Consider the following 13,279-nt stretch of genomic DNA (forward strand, 5'->3'; position numbering starts at 1 on the left):
ATCTAATACGTAGTGCGTAAAAAGAAGACTTTAAAATATAACACATTGAGCCTAATTATTATTTTCTCTTAAATTCTTAACTTCCATGTGACATTCACCTTTTCTAGAAGAACATGTCCCTCAGTAAAATTGAATAATCATGAACTTCCGCAAGCAGACAACGTTAAATCAGATCATTTACTGAAGTGATCTTCTACATATCAAGATAGTTATATTGTATAACGGAAATCATATAATAATATTTATTGCCTACGGGGCAAGTTGTTGAAGTTTTAAGAGAATAGTTTTAATTTTTTTAAACTTATTGAATAACGTAGTATGGAGAGGTAAGAAGATGGGTATAGCTTGACACGTGAATATATTGAACATTACATTTCATTCAAATGTAGTTTTTCTAAAATTTCGAAACGATAACATTTAACATTTTTAAAATTCTAAGGCATAAGCTAGTAACACGATAAAGCTCAAAGGGGAAGCTATGCATCAGTAGCGGGGGCAGAAAGCTTATGGAAATTCTCGCCAACCGAACGTACCGAAAGCAGATAACGTTGTAAAATATGGACTTTAAGATATGGATCATAACAAATTGACCTCCTTCTTGCGGTGGAGGGGGCCGACGTTCGTTTGTTACGAATTTTCACTGACAAAGAGGTAAAATCGAGAATAGGTTGTTCAGATTCGCCCCCCGAGCAATTTTCTGAATGAGATGGTCTCTGGGTTGGTGTCCTTATTGTGAAGGTTCGCGTTTCTATATTGCTTACCGTAATAGAAAACGTGCTTAGAATTATATAGCCACAAAAGAATATTTATAACAGCGTTAAATTAGGAACAATTTCTTATAGTCCATAGTCTATTATATTTTTGTTGTTAATTAAAAATTAATTATTGGAGATTTTTTAATAATTAGTGATCACCCTGTGGTCGACAATTTATATAGCTAATAATATTTTTCTCATAATACAGTTAAGAAAATAACTTAAAAATGATATTATAATATTACTAAAAATTTATTGATAATATTTTTAATATAAGATCAGATATATATTTGATATATAACATTAATCGCTGAATATTATAACAAAGTATCATAAGTAAGATTATTTTCAGAACTGCAACAGCTTCAGAACATCAAATATAAGTATACGTTATTTTTATTTACTTTAATTTATGATCATTAAATTAACAATTTATTTCCCAAAATATAGCTCTATAAAGTAAATAACTCAAATAAATGATAACAGTTGAAGTATAATCATAGAGAAATAGAGATTTAACTTCATAGGAAATTTTGGGGAAATGTTTCGCGACGTCCAGCATGTAGATGTCGCTACCCTTAACATCTTACTTGCTTTATTCGCTATGTTAAAAGTGTGATTGGATCTGATCGGTTTATTTCGTTCTATGCTTTGTTTATTTTGTATGCCGTTTTCAATGTGCCCTATATTGTGTGGTTATTTTATTAGTATATATAAGTCGGTAGTTAAAACATTAACGGTAGTCTCGTTCTAGAAAGTGTTATGTGCCCCGATGCACAGATGGCGAGGAAATGCATCATCGTTTTCCGTTAAAAAAGTACCCGGCAATCTTTAAGAAATGAGTAGAAAACATTAAAAATCCTAAACAGGTTGGGTTAAATATGAAACAGAATTATGATCGTTACCATTTCAAACATTTTTGTGATACATTTAAACTTTTGTTTAAGTATTTATGAACAATTTAGTGATGGTGAAAATAATAGTACGAGCCCAGAATATGTATAAATGGAAGTGGATCAAAATGAAATTGATACAGAAGGTAGATTAAAGGAATCAGTGGCACCTCTGTTCATAATTGTTACCATTAATTTCTAAATTGTCTTACTATATTTGTAGTGCCTATTTTCGTCCTACCAGGCCCACAATCAGGGTGTTCGAAACAAGTATCATTGACATTTGAACAAACTCCAGAAGCTAATGGTAAAATTTGTATTTATTCAGCCAGTATCCCCCTTTCTGCTCATTTTTACTGTTAATTACTTGACTCTATAACTTCAATCCAGTAAATCAGTAGACCCACAAATTGAGACTGATTCTACAGAGACAAGACAATATCTCGTGCCCAAGACTCCAACAAAATTGTTTATTATACTGTCAGTATGTCTTTGAACTATGTCTTATTTTATTCAGCGATTTTGCTACGTCGATAATATAACAAAATTTTTGTTAATTGTTTTATAAAAAAGTAAATTTAAAACCTTTTAATTGTACAATCAATAATGATCTTTTGGATAAAATATTAAAAGTACCAACAAGGTGTGCTTTTGAGCAAAACAGGTGAACATAATATTAAGACAGAAAGACTCAAGTTTGCTTTCAGTATAAGAAAACAAAAAGATAAAACTCTGATAGATTCTATTAAATTGATGGCACTATACATATATATATTATATTATATATTATAATACAGCAATATTATTTTCAGAACTGTAACTTCAGAGCATAAAATATAAGTTAATTTAATTTTTATTTACTTTACTTAAATATGCAATATTAAGTGAAGTAATATCTGTATAATAATTAAAACAATAACAAACACAGTTAGGTACAGAATTTTTTACAATGTTAATGTATATATAACCATTAAATGAATTATTGACTTCTCAAAACTTGGGTATATAAAGTAAATACCTAAAATAATTGATAAATGGTTCAAAGAATAAATTGTCATATAATTACATATTTTATTACATTAATCGTTAAACATCTTAATTTTTTTGTTTAGAATATGTACCAAATTACTGTTAATAATTCCTAATTTCTGACATACGTGTTCCATCTACGCTAATTATGTATAGCCTGTTCAAAGTTATTTTGTACATACGTCATTTAAATTTGTGACATCAAAACGTAGCAATGTTGCCGCATCAACTTTGAGTTTTTGACATACCACACAATTCTAATCCAAATAAAATAATTCAACAGAAATGTTATCACATATAATTTATTTTAACATTATAGTACATCTAAAATCTACAGTTAATTATACGGTTATAATTATTGTCTGATTTTGAAACGAATTTACAAATTGCGAACCGTAAATTCAATTAGCATTCAAGCTTATATGTTCATAAAATAAGTAAAATTTATTAAAATTCATTTAAATAATTATGGGATATAATGTGCTTATTTGTTATGAATTTTTAGAATATGAAGGGAAGGGGCTCTATAATTCAACAGTCTTGCAGTTGATTTTGATAACGGTAAATAAATAGACGTATGTAGAATCTGTGAGAAGTTTATTCGATTTCTATTTATATCATATATAAATGTCGTCAAACGTATTCCCTGGCAATATATTAGCTGAATAAATTCAAAGAATGTGTTCAAATAGTGTTTCGGAATTTTACAGAAAAACGGAGCACACAAACTCTGAAAACCTTATTTTGGACTTACTTTAATATTACTCTAATTTTATGCTGTTTGTGATTTTTATTTGCAGATGATCTGTCTCTTTTTTTACTGATATTGGTCCAAATTGGATAGGATTCTTTTAGATTTTGAAACATTTTCAATATCCGGACCTTATTAACAGACATATTCATGATAATTAACATTAGATTAAAATAAAAATATGAAATCAAAACAATTCTATTACAAAGAGACCGTTAGTTCATTCTATACATTTTATATTGGTTCGTTTTTGTTTCAAAACTTTTACTTATATCATAAATCCGAACAATAAAGTTGGAAATAGCCCAACGAAGCGTCGTAAAAATGTTACATAAGTCGGAAACCGGGTTCTGGATTTTAAATTTTTGAATCAAAGCTTTCGAGCGTTATGTGTGCTTGTCGGGGAGCTCAAGTATTGCGAAATTCTTTATTTAAAAACGCGTCAAGTGGTTGATAATTTTAAAATACTGTTCTGTTTTAAGTTTTAAAACTATTCATGACACAATAAATATTAGAAACATTCCCGATTTTAGGAACACGCTATATACAATAATGTTAATTTAATGGATAAAATAAAATATTCACATTCAGTATCCTCTAATTGTATTGGTATTGCGAGTAATCATCAATAGCGATAGCTGATGTGAGTTTACCTTTCGCAAATATTTTCATTTGATTATATATCGCATGAACTAATTGGGAAAATATTTCCGTAGAAGTAGTAACAGTAATATCGGATTATTAAATAAAAGTAGATGAATTGACATGCGTTGCAATGACCCTTAAATAAAAAAAGGTTTTGGTTGTATATTCTTTAAAGTTGTGTTATTAGTTAGTACATTATATGTATAGTCAATTCAAAATAGCAGTGATACGAGTGTCAATATGTATCTGTCTAAAATTTTAAATTCATTTTACGGTCAGACAGTATCATCATTGTAATTTTATTCTATTTAAAAAGAGATAGTATGTTGTTAGAGAAGTTCGAACATGTAACGGAATGAGCCTGCAGAGGTTGTCCATTATAATTAGGGATAATAAACCGGCAAACGTTGTTTTAAGAGTTAAAGTTGTTTTAAGAAATTTGAAATCGCGGCGGTTTTTATTGAAAATAATTTTTTGCGCCTTGCAGCTGCATTGAATATTAGTACGGACACAGTCACTAACATATCTCAAGAAATAAAAAACAATATAATATATTTAAAATAATATAGAATTATTTCAAAGAAAATTGTTAGTCTGTGTTGGTGGTTGGAGGTTGATCGGCGGATGAGGAAGCAATTCCAAGCCCAATTCATGGATTTTTGCGCATCGTTTTCACTGAGTTGTGATACGGTGCATTGTCTTGGTGAAGCAGCACTTTCTTTTAAATGCGGCCGTATTTCGGCGATTTCGTCCTTCAAACGGTCTAATAACGCTATGTAACGCTAATAGTCGCTTTTAATGGACCTTAATTTAACAAGGTAGAAAATTAAAATTATTCCATGCGCATCCCAAAATACAGACGCCATAACCTTGCCAGCCGACTGTTGCGCTTTCCCATGCTTTAGAGCGGGTTCATCGTGTGCAGTCCACTCGGATAACTGTCGATTGGACTTCGGAGTGAAATAATGGAGCCATGTTTCATCCATTCTCACATATCGACGCAAAAAGTCGGGTTTATTATGCTTGATCATCTTCAAACACTGTCCCGAATCATCAAATCGTCGTGGTTTTTGGTCAAAAGTAAGGTCTCGCGGCATCCACTTTTCACAGAGCTTTCTTGTATCCAAATATTCGTGAATGATGTGATGTACACGTTCAGTGTATATCTTTAGAGTGTTTGCTATTTCATTCAATTTTCCATTTACGGTCATTAAAAATCATTTTATGGATTTTTAAAAGGTTTTCGTCGGTAACAACCTCTTTTGGGCGTCCATTGCGTTCATCGTCTTCGGTGCTCATTTCACCACGTTTAAACTTAGCATACCAATCCCTTGCTTCAACTGTATTTTTACCTTCAAAAAACAATATTTTATCAACACTCCAAATTGCTTTTTATCCATTTTTTTCACAATAACAAAAGTTGCTTCACTTAAAATGCTATAATTCACAAACTAATGATCCGACAGCTGTCAAATTTATACACGTATCTTTTGAGGATTAGAGCTAACTAAAAAACATATGGATTTAATTCTAGTAGCCCCATCTATGCGTCAGGCCAGGGACTTTTCAATTGACCTGTTAATGTTAAACAAAATATATATAATAACATTATTTTCGTTTCACCGTTCTATATACATTAGAACTTTTGATACCATAAATTTAAATGGCGTGAGTTTATTGTTTTATTGGATAGCCTATAATAAGTCTTCTAAATATCAACACTAGCCATGGAGAATAGTTTTATTAATAAACACTTAATATATACAGCAAAATAAATAGTCGCAGTTTTTCAGAGAGATTTTAGATGTTTGATCTAACGTTGTTAACAAAAATAATCAAATAAAAAGCCCCTTTGTCCGATTGCAATGCCGGCGCGCTTATCTTGATTCCGGCTGGACGAACTCCGAAGTCGCTTCGAACTTTTGGACCTGGGTAACCGATAACGGTCTCTAGACTTGGAAGTTGCCAAACTGATTTGGAAAAGTCTGTTAAGTTAGGCGGCGAGTGTAACGCGGTGAATAGAGCGTAAAAACGGACCCAATAGAGAAACCGAAGAGCAAGAAGCATACTATTGACTATTCAGCGACTTTTGTTTTTTTGTAGGATTATTTTTATGTCTAACCAAGAGAACTTTAGGGGACGTGTTTTCTACATTTGTCCATGTACTGTATACTTATTTCTTTAACTTTTGAAAGTTTTCATACCTTATTGAGTCAAAATATTAAAACCAACTCTATAATATAATATAGGGTAATTCCTTTTTAGTTATTCTGATAATGCTACATCTATAAATGCTTTTAAAATCGTTCAATTATTTGTGGAAAATTATTTCAATTAAATGGCTTCAAAAACCACTTTGGCTACAGTTCTGTCTCTTTATTAAACTAATTATTCAGCGCGTTCAAAAATACAACCATATTGATTTCCTATACAAAACAATAGGTGCGTAGTATTCTGGATTATCATTTTAATAAATCGGTATGGAACCTTTAAACATAATTTTCCGATTATTTAATGATAGACATATTTTGTCGAATCGGGCCTAAAACTTTGATGATTTTCCTGTATGTCAACTAAGTCTACTATGTCAAAAAATATATTTAAAGAAAAATATTTTTATTGGGCCTATAAATTAGTTTTAAAGGATTTTTTAAAAGATAGATAACGACGGATGTCAGATCAAGTTGTTCAAGATCAAGAATCCGACGGAGCAAGGTTTGGAGAATACGGCGGGTGGTTTGGCCTTCCCATTTGAATGTTGGCAAGTATGTTTTCACCGGTTACGCAATATGTGGTCGAACATTGTCATATTAAAGAATGACATTGTTGTATATATATATATATATATATATATATATATATATATATATATATATATATATATATATATATATATATATATATAATATATCGATCATTTTGCGCGCAGTGCTCAGCTCGAATGCACAATTGTAGTCGCTAACAATTGATTCCCTACTCATCGAGAAATGCTCTTATATTCGCGTCTTTACATTTTTGGACAGTTCAGATCTCTCTTTGTTTTCCTTGTCATTATTACCGCTGTTCAAACGTCTAAACCAGTTTATTATAAGTTGAAGCATCTGATGACCTTCAACGTGCAAATTGAAGTAAAGAAGTAAATTTTCACACAAATGCGATTTATGGGAGACGACTGGTTGATACAGCAATAGAAAGCGACATTGAGGGAGAAAAGGAAGAAATCCCGACTATTAAAACGGTTCTAGCAAATGGCCCTTATATGGCAGTGCAGTCTGTAGCCAGTGCAGTACTAGTCCCGCCTAGAGAACTTATAGTTATTGTAAAATTATGTTTGAGTATTGCCTAGACCTTCGTCCGCCAGTTTGCGTTTGAAAATCCTGGAAATTGAACTGTTTTTACTGAAATTTCCACCAAATTCCAACAGATTATGGTTGGTCCTGGATTGGTTGGATTTCAATTACTATTTATTTCACCTTAAACTGTGATGTATGTGTCGGGAATCTACAGACTAGGGGTATTTTTAAAAACTTCAGCTTCAGGTGCAATAATTTTGCCTGAACTACCTTTAAGTTCATCAAGAAACGCTTCGGGTATCTACGAAACGATTGCCAACTACGACAACCTGTTTTATTTCCTTGATAAGTAATTTGATTTTGGTAAATTGAATGAATTCAAAATAGAACAGCGTTATCTTCTCAGAATATTACCGATATATAATTCAGTTTAAAAAGAGATTTATTCAAGAAACGAACAGGCAATACAAATCGACACTGAGGATAAAAACAGACCAACAGGTCTCACTCGTTCACCATTCATATGATCGAAATAGCAGATGGCCAGAGAGTCTGGGTCGTATTACACAACATATATATATACCAGTTATTATTATTCAAATCAAGTTTACTACCACTTCAAAGAAACTAGTTAGCACATAAAGAGATAAAATATATATATTTAGGGCATAAATTCGACAGTTGTTGGGCTGCAGACGATTTTTCAACTTTCAAAACTAATTAAAAGGACGTACTTCGCTCCTAAAAATTTAAATCTAATTTGTTCGACTCGGAATATTTTTCATAAAACTTCATTATAACATTAACAACTTTTTTTTTGCCGCGAACTTTGATAACGCTCTTAAGAGTATTCGAGATGGCGCTAAAGAATTCAACAATTTCCGACGCTTTTTTTCGATATTTTTCAACAATTCATTTTATGCGGTTATATTTTTGTATTTAGGATGTAAATTACGTATTTTTTAAATGGATATTACTACAAAATATATAAAAAATGTTGATAAATTGTCATCTATATTGATCTGGTTTTCAAATATTTCATATGCAAAGTTCTTTTCACTAAATGTCTTAGTAGTAACTTTATAAAGCATGTGGTATTTGATTCAAATAGATGACTAATACAATGTCGCAAAGAATATCAAGACGCATAGGTTTGTTTGAACTTCTTAGACGACTTATTTACAAATGATACGATCACTAATTTCTTGAACTGTATCATGTTCCAATTGTCTTTTGATTTTTATGACAATAGTTTGGAGGATTAAAAACGTTTTAAGACAATGGGAATAGTGTTCAAATTATCAAAAAGCTTTCAAACAGCTAAATTTCCATAACTTGCAAATGAGGTTATTTTGTTAATTATTCTGTAATAATGTGTTATGTTTATTAACGAAAATATTCAACAAAACAAATAAATTCATGCTAAAAATTAATTCATCAAATTAAAAACTGAAAAATATCAAACAGTTCACAAAATCGAAACATAGCAGAGCTACTGCAAATAATCACATATCTGCTAATATTAGGTAAGAAAACACACTTAAAAATAATACATGATCAAATGGGTTTTTCAAATTATTAATATATATTGCAGTTAAGTTTATGATTTTTTAATTAATCTCTTATGTTCTATTCGTATGCAGTACACTATCGTCGCGCACATTTAATAGTTTGGCGAGTGCATTGGGATGCACTAATAGTCTTTCAGAGTACTTCGCACTAACACTTTTTGTTGGAGACGTAATATGGGGCATCGACGATGACTCGTAACACTTTATTCTGGAACTTCCGGATGATAGCTATGTTAGATTTGCTAGTTGTACCCCACAATTCAATACCATAGGTCCAAATGGGTCAAGTATTGACTTATACAGCAAAACCTTGTTATCTAATGATAATTTAGATTAACGCCCTATATACATTTGGTTTAGTTTATGCCCAATCTTTTTACGTTCTGCCACTATATGTTTTTTTCACGTCAGATGTCAATTAAGATGCACTCCCAGATATTTAGCGTTGCCTGTTTGCAGAAGTTCATGATTATTTAATTTCACTGAGGGACAAGTTCTTCTACAAAGGGTGAATGTCACATGGGTAGAATTTTGGGGGTAGACATTTGGTTTAATACGTCACATTTTCAATCACAATCTGACTTTGTTAAGTTTATGATAATGAGCGATTTGGTTGTTATATTTGGGTTGTGTTACTCCTCTTGCAGTTGTGGGTTCGAAATTCGCAGAAGTATAGTTTTAGACTTGCAATCATTTCAATTGTTATTCTCTATAAGCGAGGGTTCAGACCCAATAAGAACCAAAATACCAGCAATTCTAATAACAAAGCTGGGTAAAACACGAATGTCTCCTGACGTAGTTTCTGTTTTAGTCTGATTCCTAGTTGGTAAAAAAGCACTAAAATATACTTTAAAATAGTTTGTGAAGAAGCTTGTTTGAAGCTATCTTAATTTAGTATAATAAGGTTGTTCTGCTGTTACGAGTTCAATTTTTTTCTGTTTTCATGATCTGATGATTGAATCTGACCTCAGGATGATACCTCTAATCTTTGAAAAACATTTACTTTTCTTTTGGACCATCCAGCAATAAGATGATAGCCACGTGGCCTTGACTATTATGATACAAATCATTACATTTCCCTTTTAATTTTTTTTTCACGCATATAAATATTATTTTATTTCAATATTTCGCTGAAAAATTGTTTTTGCATCGATTTTTTTGAATATTTTAGTTTGGCTCGAGTGGTCTTTATGCGGAGGATTCGTGAAAGCATAAAATAAAACGCCAGCAATTTTTTTCCTGCGTTTTTTTTCTCGTTGCCGTTTCGAGCTTTTACATGTGAAATTCGAGTTTTTGCTACCTCTTAAAAATTTCGACGTCCTGTTGACCTGTTGATATAATTTTTTTCCTGTAAAGTGTAGGAAAATCTTTTATACATTTTTAAATATTTTTAGAAAATTTGCTACGTATAATTCGTCAAGAAAATTTTATTTTCTTATTATGTAAACTACCGTTCAAAAACTAGGAAACGTATTATTTTTAGATGTGATAAAATAATCCAAGAAATCTTTAAATATATATATATATATATATATATATATATATATATATATATTGCTGTTATAGTTTATTAGTCTTCTTTATATTGAAATAATGGCCGGATATTGACCATAAATGTTACTGCATCGCCAATTGTTTATTTTGTTAGGAGATTTTGTATTCAATATGGTCTAATCTTTTAAATATGGGCTTACAATTTAAAAACTATTAGTTTACAGTTCAGTGTACTTTATGGCGTTCACGTAATAGGTACAGTAGTGCATTAGAGTATAAAATCGCAAAAAGAAAACAGAAAAAAGAGTTCTTGAGCAAAACCTATATATATTTTATATATTTTATAATAGAAAATATCGTAGTTTCATGTAAAAGTATTGGTTAATACCAATGTTCGAATTAAACATGTTTATTTTTCAGTATTTTTCCCCTTTGTTTAAAAGTTGCTAGGTGATGTAATGCACTTGATGTTATGCCTTGTTGTTATTATTAATATTCCATCATTTCTAGTGTTCTCTCATTTATTCTATATTGCGGTGAAATCCTCCTTTTTGTTCTCCTCATCGATCGAGTTTTTGTTAAGTGCAGAATATTTCGTAACTTTATATAAAAATATCTATTAATTAATGCAGCTGTTAAACTTTGGAAAAATATGATTTCCTCCATTAGAAATAGTTTTGTTTAAAATCATAAGTTGTAAAAATTAGAATTTAAAATGGATCTTGTGCAATTGAATTTAAATTGAGGACTTCTGGACTTGCTTAGAGTAGTCAATTATATTTTCGAACTTGAGGGTTAATTACTTAGATATCTTGTTCATTTGTACTATGTTACTTAGGTGGGGTCTTTATATATCTGTTTAATAATAACTAATACCAGATGAACATACAAATTGTAAGAAATATTGTTTCATTTAATGGATCATTCTTTTACCCACATGGTTACATTGTTACGATTAGTTTAAATATATTTTTGAATAATCTAACAAGAAAGATTTTTCTGTATCGTCTTAACTATCTTTCCTTGTGATTAAAATTTACTTTCCATTTTATAAAGAATATGTTGTTGGATATCTTAGAAGTAATTAATGTAGAATTAAACTTAACAAATATTAGAAACAAACATTTTTGGAGATTATTATTGAAAGACATTGAAAAGCTATCGTAAATAGGTTGATTTTACAATAACCTTTATATAATGCAGATGAAATAAGTGTTCAATATAACATATCTTAGGGAGTTAACATGAGGTAATTGTATTATTGGTTAATTATTAGTCTATATATCATTAAAAAAGAGGATATTATAATCAGGTTTCTCAGAACTAGCTCTGGTTGTTTATAGATGACTAGCGACCCGCCCCGGCTTCGCACGGGTGCAATGCTGATACTAAATTAAATACATTACAGAAAAAATATGAATGTTGTATATAAAAACATAGCGGCCCGCTCCGACTTTGCACGGGCATAAAATATATATGCCTATGTCACTCAATGAAAACATGATTAAAATCGATCCAGTATTTTTGGTTCATTCATTACTGCCCTTGGCCTGCACGCATTAAATTTGGAGTAAAACAATTCCTCTTCCCCTATACTTACTATGAAGATTTCCTGCTATCTTTGGAATATCTAAATTCATACAATTTTTATTACATTACACATTTTTAAACGCAAATTTTAAATTTGTAATATCTCCGAAAATATTTGTTTAATTTACATGCTGTAAGGAACCATATTGATCTATATTAATTGCACACTGTATTTAAGGTACTTAATTCGATAAGGATTAATGCCGTATTGCTTAAAATAGCTTCGTAAATAAGCCATTTTCTCACGTAAAAAGTAAACAATAAAAATGGTTAATGTGGGTTATCCCTAAAAGATAAACATATACCATCGGGGACTTTTTTGTAGACCTTTTTATGATGTACAATACTGTAGTACATTAATTTGATCTAACTCGTAGGGTTAGGCAGCGTTTTTGCTAATTGCTAAATAAGCCTAAAAAATAGGTTAATTTACGACATCACGTTAGAAACCTCTAAAATTAGCAATGTTGCCTTAGTATATTATGCATGTATTATACATATAAACCTTCCTCTTGAATCACTCTATCCGTTGCGTAGTTTTAAAGATTTAAGCGCACATATGGATATAGGGACAGAAAAGGCGACTTTTCTTGGGCAATGTCGGTTTCTTATTCTTCAGATTTATTTTTATGATCTTGGTGTCTATTTGGGAGCTAAAGACGCAGATTCCACAAAAAAAAGATTTTACCATGAAGCCTACTTGAAAGTAAATTTGTTCATCTTTCATTCGACAGACATATCCAGGCCATTTTAAACTGAATCTGCAAACTGCAACTACCACATTTATAATACGGAAAGAAATATATATCTTAACTATTTCTTTTAAAAGTCCCTAGGCTTAAAGATGTCAGAATCTTGGCGCTATACAGAATGGTTGTTAAGTAGTAAGCATTTGAAAGGGGTTCCTGTCTTCCATACGACAATATTTGAGAATAAAAAAGGTCATCCAGCTTGATCGGTTTGGCCTTTTACTTCAACGGTTGATGCCACTTTTGTTTGATTTTCAATAGCATAATTTCGTACCATGATAAATCAAGTGAGCCGTTTAAAATTGAGAAAGTTTCGCAATAATTGAAATTATTCAAATGGAAAATGTGCCAGGTTCGCCACCGCATGCCGTAAATTAAACTGTCTCCGGACAAAAATGCTTTATATTCACTGTTTCGCGTGTAATCGAAAGAGAAAATATATAGAAAGGACTTATTAAGAGCTCCCTAGAGTAAAGCACCTATCTGATTTATATTTGCCGAATTCAGCC

Source organism: Rhynchophorus ferrugineus, unplaced genomic scaffold, assembly GCF_030347505.1.
Source record: "Rhynchophorus ferrugineus isolate W39M unplaced genomic scaffold, kcgeb_rfMv2 rfM1, whole genome shotgun sequence".
Taxonomy (NCBI): Eukaryota; Metazoa; Arthropoda; class Insecta; order Coleoptera; family Curculionidae; genus Rhynchophorus; species Rhynchophorus ferrugineus.